We start from the raw sequence: 11,310 nt of genomic DNA, 5'->3' as shown, positions 1-11,310 counted from the left end.
GTTTTGTGAAAATGGACTCCAACCAGTAAATTTTAATTGACTGTAATTATGTATTTGAGTAGAGCACATACTGCTTACTGAAGTTAATTTCCTCCTTGTTAAATAAGTAATAATGCTAAGCTTTATGTACAAATCCAATTTTGTACCTAGAGTGTGTAAAAAAAAAGTAAAAAACCAAAACTCCAAACCAGTCTTCAAGGAAGGAGGAATATTGTGCCAGGAGTAGGGATTTTGGGCATCTCTAGCTGAAACCTCAAGCCACAAGCCAGCCAACATTGCAGCAGTCAGCCTGGAAATGTACATCACCAGGCCCTCCAGTGAGCCAGACTTGGTTCTACAGTTTTGAAAAAATTTTTCTTTCTTTCTTTCCTGTGCTCAAATAATTAGGCAGGTATTGATCTCTATTACCTCTAACTTGCTTATTTCAGTAGTAGAGAGTAATTTGTAATTACTAGAGATTTGCATGTGTCAGTTTATATTTGGTTGTCCTTCATACACTGGCATAAAAATGTACTAAATGAGATAATTTTAGAAATTTATTTTAGAAAGACATTAATTTAAGAGCCTTGGTATTTCTAACTGCAAAAGAGCTTACCACAATCTCCATCTATCTAAAGAATTCCCTGTCTACACAGATTTAAACAATCTATACATGTTTTTAAAATGCATAGGAAACATAAATGGTGCAATCAAAGCAGAAGCCATCTGAGCTGCTGTATTGGAAAGCCCAAGTGAAGAGCAGATTCCAAAGCTGCAAAGCTCTGAAAGAGGACTCTACCAGCACCCACGCCTGAGCTCATCAATGAATATAAAAAAGCTCCTAAGAATGAGTAATGAATGTAAGTGCACTCAGAATACTCAGTTTTCTTTTTTCTTTTTTTTTTGAAAATGATTTAAAACCTAGTTTAAATTAGTCTACTCCTACAGTATCTTTTAAAATAATGTAGCTAGGTATTTAGGAATATTTGAAAGGTATAGTCTCTTCTGGGAATGCAAAGAATCACCATTTCAGTGTACTTAGTTCATCATTTCAGTTTACTTTGTTAATTGAGGTCAGTGACTAATGCTGTAAATTGAGACCCTGGGAACTGCAAAAAAAAGCAAGGTGGTTTTGTTTCTATTCCATTCAGAAATAAAAGTGAAAGAAAAAGGACTGAATAGTACAAGTCAGCAGAACAAAGGACAAATAGTATTCAACATGTTAACAATTATATTTTCAGTTAGCAATTCATCTTTATGTAAGTACACAGTGGGTTTTATTTATTTGGTTTAAGGCTCTTTGTAGTTTATTTAAATATGTTAATAAAACATATTAAACAAAAAGTTTTGGTATCATGAATTTCTAGTTTGTATTACTAGAACGGTTGGGAAGGAGGGAGAATTTAGATGCTTATGTAAAAAAGGCAATTAGTACTTATTAATAAAATGCAAAAGTGTCCAAATATCTAAATTAGTGACTCAGATTAAATATAACCATACTTTTCTAGCCTCTAAAAATAGACTGCACATTAAAAGCCAAATATAGAAGGAGTGGACATAGTCTAGAAGCATTTGAGTTTAACTCTCTGAAGTGCCTGATGAGGTACATTTCCAGGCCAGCTGCTGTGATGCTGGCTGGCTTGTGGCCTGTGGTTTCAGCTGGAGATGCCTAAAACCCCTGCTCCTGGCCCAGCACTGCCATTTGGATCTGGATTCCCTTACTGATCCAGAGGTTATAGTGAGAGACAAGTCCGCTGGCATGCAGGGCTAAATGCAGGGCTAAGGGAGAAGCTGAAGCTTCTATCCCTTGGTTTAGACATTCTGTCTTTATGGTTACCAAACCAGAAGAGTGAGTGATGTCAATGATGAAAGGACCAGAGCATGTCCTCTGTGAACAGAATGATCATTAGAATGCTATTTTGTAAATGGGGACGGTATATTTTTTTTTCAGGATTGTAAAAAGAAAAATACATCAAGTTTCTAGTAGTACAGGCCAAACAAATTCCTGGTATAGCTTCTTCAACTGAAATATCTGCATATGTAATAATTTTTTGTTAGCAGGAATTAAACTTAAATTTTAAAAGTGTGATTTTATATGTGAACAAGGAGACCTGCATGGATTAACAAGGAGTTCCTGGACAAAAACAGAAAAGGGAAGCTGACAGAGGATGGAAGTGAGGAACCTGAGAGGAATACTGGCAAAATGTCCCAGCAACCAGGGATAAGGTTAGTACAATTAAAACCCTGAAAGAATTAAACCTGCCTAGGGATCTCAAGGACAACAGTAAAAGCTTCTATAGGTACCTAAGTAGTAAAAGGAAGACTAGGGAAAATGTGGGTCCTCTCCAGAAGGGAATGGGGGAGCTGGTTACCCAGAATATGGAGAAGGCTGAGTGGCTTTTTTTGCCTCAGTCTTCACTGGCAAGTGCTCCAGCCACACCACCTGAGTTGCAGAAGGTAAAGGCAGGGACTGGAAGAACGAAGAACTGCCAGCTGTAGCAGAACAACAGGTCTGAGACCATTTAAGGGACCTGAAGGTACACAAGTCCATGGGACCTGATAAGTTGCATCCATGAGTCTTGAGGGAAGTAGCACAGAAGGCAGCTGAGCTACTTTCCATTATATTTGAGAAGTTATGGCAGTTCAGTGAAGTTCCCACTAACTCAGAAAGAGGGAGCAAATCCCTTGAAAAGAGGAAAAATGGAATACAGGCCTATGACTAATATCAATTTGCTAGCTAGTGTCTCCCCAACTACAATCCTTATTAAAGCTCTAAGATATAAGAAAGAAGTTTTTTTAAACAAAGGTTTTAAAATGATGGAAGAGCCTTCCTGAGAGGTGGTGGACGCCCCATGCCTGAAAACATTCAAGGCCAGGTTGGATGGAGCTCTGTGTAACCTGGTCAGGTTGAAGGTGTCCCTACCCACAACAGGAGTTGGTAGACACCTTCCAATCCAAATCATTCTATGATTCTATGAACATGACTTCAGTGCTTTAATATAAAAAACAAAGCTGATAGACAGTAAAGAATGGGAATTCTATTCTCAGTAACACTAAATATTCAGTAATGCTTGCACAGCTATAACTTTCTATAAATATTACTAACAATATTACTGTTCTACGTAGTCTGTACTGCAATGCTTATTTGACCTTGTTGTACTCATTATCATCTGAGTGCTGAGGAGAAGTGGTGGTATTGGAAGGTTCCTTACACAAATGGAGCCTCTTAAATGAAAATGCACAACAAGGAATTTTTACAGGACTATTCAGGCTGCATGTTCTCCCTTGAGAGCTTTTGTCCTTAACCACTTCTGAGGGTATGTTCCTTCTGACTTTTTAATCTGAGATTTAAATGCCCCTTGCATATTTCTGCACAAGAAATATTTCTGACCAAGAACTGATCTCATGACCTAGATGTTAAATTGAACCTAACTATTACCTTCCTGCAAGGAGCTCTCACAGCAAATGAGAAAAAAAATCTCTTATGAATTCAAAACTTGTGTAGTCAGAACTACTGAAACATTGGGAAGCCACACAATGTTAAAATCACTGGTTAGGAATGATCCATAACGAGGTCAGAGGGAGTGGCATGCTTTCAAAATGGCATCAGCTGCTCTTGAGTCACTGACCAGTCAAAAACAAATTAGTGATTGCTTTTAGACCAGTCAGTGCTCTCAAAAAGAAACAAGAAATGAGGTAGGACTTGGTGCTTGCCATGGACTGCCAGGCTACATGAAAGGATAATAGAAGTTCTTGAAGTCACTCAAAAGACACAGGAGCACTGGTGTTGTTGGATACTGCTGTTCACTTTACGCATTCCAGGTCAGAACAGTACTTTGTCCTTTAAAAAATATTGGTTTCTGAAGTGGTTGTTTAGTTGGAGGAAGACTTAAATTGAAGACAAACACTTGCTGAAGATTACTTTTCAAGATGCTACAAAGCATCAACAGAGAAGGAAGGAACTTGGGGTTAAAGCATTAGCCTGACCTAGCAGAGGAATGAATATAGCTGTTTTCAGAACTTGAAAAGGGGAAAAAAGAAAAAGCAAGTAAACAAAAAAAAACCCCCAAAAACCCAACAAAACAAAAATAAAGGGAAATTGATGAAGATAGCAATGTGTTTGGTTTTGACTGAGGCAGAGTTAATTTTCCTCTTAGTATCTGGTACAGTGCTGTGGTTTTTTAATTCAGTGTGAGAAAAATGTTGATAACACACTGATGGTTTAGTTGTTGCTAAGCAGGGCTTATCCCAAGTCAAGGACTCTGCAATTTCCCATGCTCTGGCAGTGAGCAGGTGCACAAGAAGCCAGGAGGGAGAATGGCTGGGACAGCCGACCTGAATATAAACTGAGGGGAGTTGAGGCTGGGAGGGGCCGATCACTGCTCAAGGCAGGGCTGGGCATTGGTCAGTGGGTGGTGAGCAACTGAGCAAGGCATCGCTTGTCTCTTTCAGGTTTTATTCATTTCTCTTTTTGTTGTCTCTATAATTATTATTATTATATTTATTTGAATTATTAAACTGTTTCTATCTCAACTCACGTGTTTTACAATTATTTCCTGCTTCTTCTCCACATCTCACCACAGAGAGGGGAACTGTGTGAGCAAGCAGCTTTGTGGTACTTGGTGGCTGGCTGGGGTTAAACTAAGACACAACAGTGCGGAAAGCAGAAGTACACAGGGCAAATTTCTGGCAAGAAGAGCTAAAGAAAATAGGAAGATGTGGGTTTTGAAGTACATTTGGAACTAAATAAATACTGACAGTATTGGTCCCTTTACCGGCATGCACACAACAATTGTACAGAAAAACAGTCACCAGACCTCACTGATACTGTGAAACTGCACCCCTTGTCCATGACAGTGCCCCTTGCTGCCAGCCTTGGCTTCCAGTTTGCTTACCCTTAAAGAGCAGCCTGTTCTTTTTGCTCTCTGACTACAGCTGCACAAATATGTAGTTTAAGAGACACATTCTTTGGTATGCCAAATTTAGCACCCAAAATTAAAAGCACATAGTGAAAAACCCCTTCAACCTTCTTGGCTATTTTATGAATGTGAAAAAAAGTATAGGTAGATACTAAAGAGTATCTTGAAAGAATAATAGCCTACATTTTATACAGCACTTTGAAAATGTGAAGAATTCTCAGTAACCCCGATTCAATGCTTTCTTTTCGTGTATCCTAGAGCAAAGACTTCTTCATAAAATGCTGCTTTTTTTTTTAGGATAGAATATAATGCTACATTTTAGGTTTTGTTCAGACAGGCTCATGAAAAAAACCTGTAATTAGTTGTTTGGCATGAAGTGGCTCTGGAACACTTTGAGAGGAAGCAACATAATGAAATGTTACAAGAACAAGCCAGAACAACCTGCTCTGCTAGCAGCACTTTGCTTGCTCCCCAGAACTGAAGTTCCTGCTTCAGTCCTGCCTGAGCTGCCTCTCAAATCAATCAACAGTTGTCCAGCACGTGCTGTAAAAACCAGAACCATGCTCAAGTGCCTGAAGCCTCACTTTATGCAATTGTTGAAAGCCTGACTGGCACAGCTGCTTTGCCAGAAAACTACAAGCCCTGTCAGCACTGCTGTTTCTGTGTTTGAAGAGATGCTGCTGCCTCTTTTGCCAATGTCTCAGCTTCTCAAACTTCAGGAGGTCACTCTCAGTAGTTTCTCCTCAAGAGAATTTTAACAATTTGTGCTTCAGGCTTACTAGACCTCAAAGTTTTTTTTTTTTTTCTTGACTTCAGACAATAGCATGAATGCCACTTGTTCTGTATTATGCTTCCCATTACACTACATCTGTTTGAGTACTGCTGTCTTCCCTGATCCGATTATTGTTTTAGTCTGAAGTGCCACAGGTGTCTTTTAGAATTTGGATGCATCTCCCAACAAGATTCAGAGTTGGGGAGTACTTGTTTATGGGATGCCACAAGGTGGCAACTGGGGGCTTTTTTTAAAAGGCCAAGAAATTCCTGTTTGGACAGGCTGTGACTATTCAACATAGTCTTTAATGTGTCAAACAGGCAGGAAACTCTGCAACATAGAGGTGGCTACCTCACAAGTTAACTGTGAAAACCATAAGCTTGGTCCAGCTTGTGAGAAGTACCTTAAGGTATGGAAGGCCACAATTAGGTCACTCCGAAGCCTCTTCTTTTCCGGGATGGACAAAGCAAATTCTCACAGCTTTTCCTCATAGGAGAGATCCTCCATCCCTCTACTAAACCTGGTGGCGTCCTCTTGGACTCTTTCCAGCATGTTGATGTCCTTCTTGTGCTTGGGACTATGACATGCTTGCACTTGTTTTTGCAATCCTACTCTTATGTGTAGAGTATATTCTATATCTGAATATACCCTGGCAACATTATGCTTTGCCATGACCTGCTGCCTGTGATGTATGTTATGGAAGGAGAAGTGAAGGTAGGCAGAAGAGAAAGTACAATCCAGCTGTATGGTATTCCCAAGGGATCTTGGCTGGAGGATGTCCTTAATGAAAGCATTGTGATCCTCTCCTGCATCTCTGAGTCAAAGAAGCCTCTTGCTTGTATTCCTCTCAAATTCACTCTTTAATTTATGTGGAAATGTCTTCATCCCAAAGAAAAGTTCTGTGTGCTAAACCTCTAAAGAAACTTGTAATAAAACAGAAATCAAAAGTGATGTTTGTGAGGTTTACTTTTGTTTTCTTAACAGGAATAAGAGTCAGTTCCCATCCTTCAGCTCCAGGGCTTCTTTATGTCAAAAGCTCTCTGAGAGCCCATCCCTGGGGAATGGGAGTCTGGCCTGGACAGTGAGTACACTGGGGGGCACCCTCACTTGCTGGCACAGGGATGAACTGAACATTTGCTAAATTCTGCCCAGCATCTGGAAATGCAAGCAGCAACCATCTTAAATGCTGAAATAATAGTCAATGCCTATGGCAGGAAAAAGAATGTAGTGACAAAGAGCCCTTGATTCACATGCTATGAATCCTTCTTTTTACTTCTTTCCAGCTTATCCTTGCAAGCAGGTCTCAACATCTAGTCTTAAAAAAATTCCTGTGTGTTTGGGAAATAGACACATCCTTTGGTTGGACTGGCCATGGTGATGTCACTTTCTTTAAGTGACAGGTGATACCTAGAAGTTTGGTAGAAACTGGTATCCCTGTAGTTTTAGATTACATTTAATAGCAAAACTGTTTGATAAGTTTCTCTAGTACAAGCTGACATTTTTCTGTTTGTGCAGAGCATAAGAAAGTGTCATCTAAAACCATCTCTTTTTTAAGATTTCTTTTTATAATTCCAAATGTCAGTGAAGCACGTGAGTTATTTCAGTTATTTACAACAAAACTCAAAACATACAGGACAGATATTTAAACCTTTCTGTAGACTTCCTTTTGATCTCTTGTCATCTCAGATTAAAATGAAATTGAATAAACCTCCCACTCGGGTAAGGCCATGGGCCTGACTTCCAAATGCCAGTTATGTCCTAGGTTCGACCAAAAGCAGTGGAGCCAGCAGGGCAAGGGAGGGGGTTCTGTCCTTCTGCTCTGCTCTGGTGAGACCCCACCTGCAGTGCTGCATCCAGCTCCAGGGTCCCAACAAAGGAAGGACATGGACCTGGTTGTGAGTCCAGAGGAGGCCGTCAAAATTGATCAGCGGGATGGAGCTCTGCTCCTGTGAGGAAAGGCTGAAAGAACTGGGATTGTTCAGCCTAGAAAAGAGAAGGCTCTGAGGTGACCTGATTGTGGACTCCCAGTATCTAAAAGGAAAGAAGGGAGGAAACACGGGTCAAGACTGTTTACAAGGCCATACAGGGACAGGGTGGATGTGTTTAAATAGAAAAAAGAGTAGGTTTAGATTAGACACTAGGAGAAAATTCTTTAGCGTGACGCTGGTGAAGAAATGGAACTGGTTGCTCAGAGGTAAGGTGGGAAGATCTTGAACACATCCCTGGAAGTATTCAGGGCCGGGGTGGATCGAGCTCTGAGCAACCTGGTCTAGCGGACGGCGTCCCTGCCGCGGGCAGACGCGCTGGAACCGGAGTGCTCCCAGGCCCTTCCACCCCCGACCACTCCCGGATTGCCGTGGGTAGAGGCGCTGGAACCGGAGTGCTCCCAGGCCCTTCCACCCCCGACCACTGCCGGATTGCGTCCGGCCAGGCCCGCGCTCCGCCGCCGCCGCTTCCGCCGCGCGGTCCCTCCCGCGCGCCGCCCCCTCCCGGCAGCCCTCGCGCCGGAAGCGGCTGACGACAACAACAAACACCGGCGGCGGCGGCCGCCCCAGGCAGGGCTCCCTCGCTCCCCGCGGCTCCCAGCCTGCCCCGCTGAGCCTCCTCTCCCCGCTCGCCGTCTCTCCCCGCTCGGCCGCGGGCCTCGCCGAGGCTCTGCGCGCCCCCGCGGAGCCGCCGGGCCCGGCCGCGCGGCGCGGGGGGGGACGCGCCGCCACCGGCGCAGGATGAGCGGCGCTGCCCGCGCGGGACCCGGGGGTGAGTGCCGACCGCTGCCCGGGGACGTGCGGGCTCCCCCCGCCGCCCCGCTCAGCCCCTCCCAGCCGCGGGGAAGGCGGGGACTCCGGTACCGGGAGGGCGGCCTTGGCGAGGGGCGGCGGTCCCGGCGCTGGGCGCAGGGCTGTACCCGTGGGGCGGGCGACAAAGAACTGGGAGGCGGCGGAGCGGGGGTCGAGGAGGACCGGGATCCCGCGGCCGGAGTCGGTCCCGGGGCGGCAGAGTGACCCCAGTGCAGCTGCTGTGGTGGGGGCGGTGGCTGCCAGGCGTCAGAGGGGAGCAGCACCGGGCGGGCCGGGGTGATCCCTGCCTGCCCAGGGCTCCGCTGCCAGGGCGAGGGATTCGCGGTGAAGTTACTACAAGGAATGACTCAGCCTGGCAGCGCCTCCGTGCTCGCCGTCAGCGGCGGTCGGGCGAGCACTGTGCAGAAGCGTTGAGTGTTTACAAACCTTGTTCTGCCTCTCCCTCTGTTGTTTACTTGGTCCTGCTCCCGAGGAAGCATGTGTCCTGTAATGAATTTTCCCTTCCCCGTTTTTTTCTTACGGCTCTTTAGTAGGCTTTCAGGATGTTCTTTGGCTCAGTGCTTGCTTTTCTTTCTTGCTGACCCCCAAAAGTACAGGCTGCCAGTGATCCAGAGGTAGAAATACTAGTAGAAATGCTGGGAGAATTAAATGAGCTGACCTTTGTAATGTTCGTGTTTCTTACTGAACATCATTGAGACATAAAATAAAAAGTCATGTCTGATCCTGAGAAACACAGAAATGTTAGTTTAGGCCTCATACTACCAAAGCTTTTTTTTCTCTTGTGTCATTTGTTTTTATCTTACGTAATTACATGGCATGTCCCAGCCATGAGCCATTTCTTGTGGCTTGTATTTTAAGCTTTCACCTTTACTTCTTTATGGGAAAAAATGAGGAGGTTGAGGTTTGGTTCTTTTTCCTTGTATTCACATATATGTGTGTCAGGAGTAGTTTGTGCTGTTGGGTTTATAGAAGGACTTACACTTCTGGAGGTGTGTGTTTATTTATATTGTAAAAGGTACCTCAGCAATGCTGGAAAAATGACAAGAATAGAAAAACATGTTTCAGACAGTTGAATTTTATACAGCTGAGAAGTACTGTGAGGAATAACACTATAAATAGAATCAGAATTATAGAATGGCCTGGGTTGGAAGGTGCCTTAAAGATCATATAGTTCCAGCCTCCCTGCCACGGGCAGGGACACCCTCTGCTAGACCTGGTTGCTCAAAACCCCATCCAACCTGTCCCTGAAGACTTCCAGGCATGGGACATCTACAGCTTCTCTGGGCAGCCTGTTGTAGTGTCTCACCATCTTCACAGTAAGGAATTTCTTCCTTATATCCAATCTAAAATTATACTCTTTTCAGTTTAAAGCTATTGCTCCTTGTCTTCTCCCATACATACCCTTCTAAAAAGTTCATCTCCATACATCATGGAAGTACTACATAATAACAGTGATAATGAAAATGTGCACTATTATGGTATATTTAAATTGTGAATTTTAAGAATATTTAGTATGTAGTACCTTGGGAAATTTTTAGAAGATGAAGCACATAAAGAAATTACCTTACTCTTATCTCATGGTCTAAGATAAACTTTTGTGCCAAGAAGCAAGTATTAATAAGCAAGGATTTAGGTATTCTAGCATTGTTAAGTTTAGCTTAAAGTATGCAGAGGATGTATTTGTACTTACTCTAAATGCTGCCTGGAACTTAAAATGGTTTTATTTTATTATGTTGAAAGTAGTAAAGAAAATGACTTGCTGAAGAACACATAGTAAGGGACTTCAGCTATGCCAATTTTAGAGCTGGAAATGCAAACGGGATCTGTTGGGATAGTGGATTATTGTAAGATAGACTTAATTGTGCTTTGGAATTCCATTTTTGTTGTCCACTCTGTACAAGTAGCTGCGTCTTTTGTAGATTGTAAAATAGCAATCTGTCTTAGCCACAGTTGTGTTGCTCTAGGTTTGTGCTCAGCACAGATTTGGGTTAGTAGTTTCTGAGATCGTGTCCAAGGGGCTGTCTCTCTCCCCATGTCAGGTTACTATATTTATAATTAGAAGTGTATGCAGCATACTTGTGCTCCGCCTGGAGAAGAGGGCAAGGGTTATTTTGAGGTCTTTTGTGGTGTCTGTTTAAAAAACAGTGTGTCCCTGCATGTTGTCTGAACGCAGCTGTTACATAGCCTTGCAGAATCTAAGGTGAAAAACAATTTCTGAAGGGAACTTCAGTTAGTTTATAAGGGACTGAGTGTATGTTGGGGATAAGAGAGTAGCACAAGTTGATTTGTTTTTGATAAGAGTGGCAGTTACAGTGGAATCACTGGAAAGAATTTTTCTGTGTGTTATCAGTGTGTCCTTAAGTCTTTATTTGCTTGTAATCTAGCAGTTACTTTCTGTGAAAGAGTGGTGTGAGGGTCTTGAGACTTAAATTGCACAGGATGGGTTCATTAGCATGTTGAAGTAAAGTGGAAAGAAGTTAAAATTAAAAACTCTAGTGTGTGTACCCAGTTGTTACACGAGCTACTTCAGTCATTTGGATAGTGCCCAAGCAGTCATGTGTCTCCTTCTGTATTTGCAATATTGCTCAAGAAAGTTGTGCTCCTGATTTTTGGTCCACAGCTCAATGACATTATATGAACGGTTTCTGAAGATGAGGAGGGGAAAAAACAATTAATACCTTACTACTTTCAAGTAGCCTATTAATAGGTAGCATTCTGGTACAAAGTTGCTAATCAGTATTACTGAGTAGCAAACACTTGATTACAAGATGCCAGCTTACATAATAATATTGTATTATACTGCAGGATGTGATTAAATGCAGTGATACCAAACACACACACA

The 11,310-nt window shown here is 42.8% G+C and overlaps 1 protein-coding gene across 2 annotated transcripts in view; it reads left to right on the top strand.

Moving 5' to 3' along the window:
* Positions 1 to 8,195: 8,195 nt before the first annotated feature.
* RB1CC1 (RB1 inducible coiled-coil 1) overlaps positions 8,196 to 11,310 on the top strand; it is a 65,989-nt gene continuing 62,874 nt past the window's right edge. For both annotated transcript variants that reach the window (XM_059860528.1, XM_059860514.1), the window contains exon 1: positions 8,196 to 8,427. The gene's annotated coding sequence lies outside the window, so the exon portion shown is untranslated. The remainder of the gene's footprint in view (positions 8,428 to 11,310) is intronic.

Source organism: Haemorhous mexicanus, chromosome 1, assembly GCF_027477595.1.
Source record: "Haemorhous mexicanus isolate bHaeMex1 chromosome 1, bHaeMex1.pri, whole genome shotgun sequence".
Classification (NCBI taxonomy): Eukaryota; Metazoa; Chordata; class Aves; order Passeriformes; family Fringillidae; genus Haemorhous; species Haemorhous mexicanus.
This window is presented reverse-complemented; position numbering and strand designations above follow the sequence as displayed.